Source organism: Lepidochelys kempii, chromosome 28 (genome assembly GCF_965140285.1).
Source record: "Lepidochelys kempii isolate rLepKem1 chromosome 28, rLepKem1.hap1, whole genome shotgun sequence".
Lineage (NCBI taxonomy): Eukaryota > Metazoa > Chordata > Testudines > Cheloniidae > Lepidochelys > Lepidochelys kempii.
This window is the reverse complement of record NC_136407.1, coordinates 2238889-2239527: the sequence shown is the minus strand read 5'-3', so window position 1 is coordinate 2239527 and position 639 is coordinate 2238889.

Below are 639 nucleotides of genomic sequence, written 5' to 3'. Positions count from 1 at the left end.
CCAGCCCTGCCCCCCAGCCCTGCTGGTGCCCCTCACTCCCGCCCCACAGCCCCTGCTAGCCCAGACCTGCCCCCCAGCCCTGCTGGTGCCCCTCACTCCCGCCCCGCAGCCCCTGCTAGCCCAGACCTGCCCCCCAGCTCTACCGGTGCCCCTCACTCCCGCCCCGCAGCCCCTGCTAGCCCAGACCTGCCCCCCAGCTCTACCGGTGCCCCTCACTCCCGATCCGCAGCCCCTGCTAGCCCAGACCTGCCCCCCAGCCCTGCTGGTGCCCCTCCCTCCCGCCCCGCAGCCCCTGCTAGCCGACCCCTGGGCTCCCCGAATGGCTCTGTCTGTCCCGCACCGTTCAGCTCAGGATCGGCCGGGACCTGTGGGGGTGGCTGGAACCGGCTGGCTCACAGGAGGGGGCCTGTCTGCAGGGCGGTTTGCGGGGGGCGCTGGTCCCACTCCCTTCCCAGTGGCAGGGAGGGAACCCAGGAGTCCTGGCTGCCAGCGCAGGCAGGCCCAGTGGCGGGGGCGGGTTGGGCCGGTCTCTGGTTTCCATTTGATTTACCCCCATTTTAATGAAGCCGGATTCCAACCGCACGCGGCTGTCGCCTGGGATCTCACCACGATGGGAGGGGGGCCTGTCAAGGAGAGACA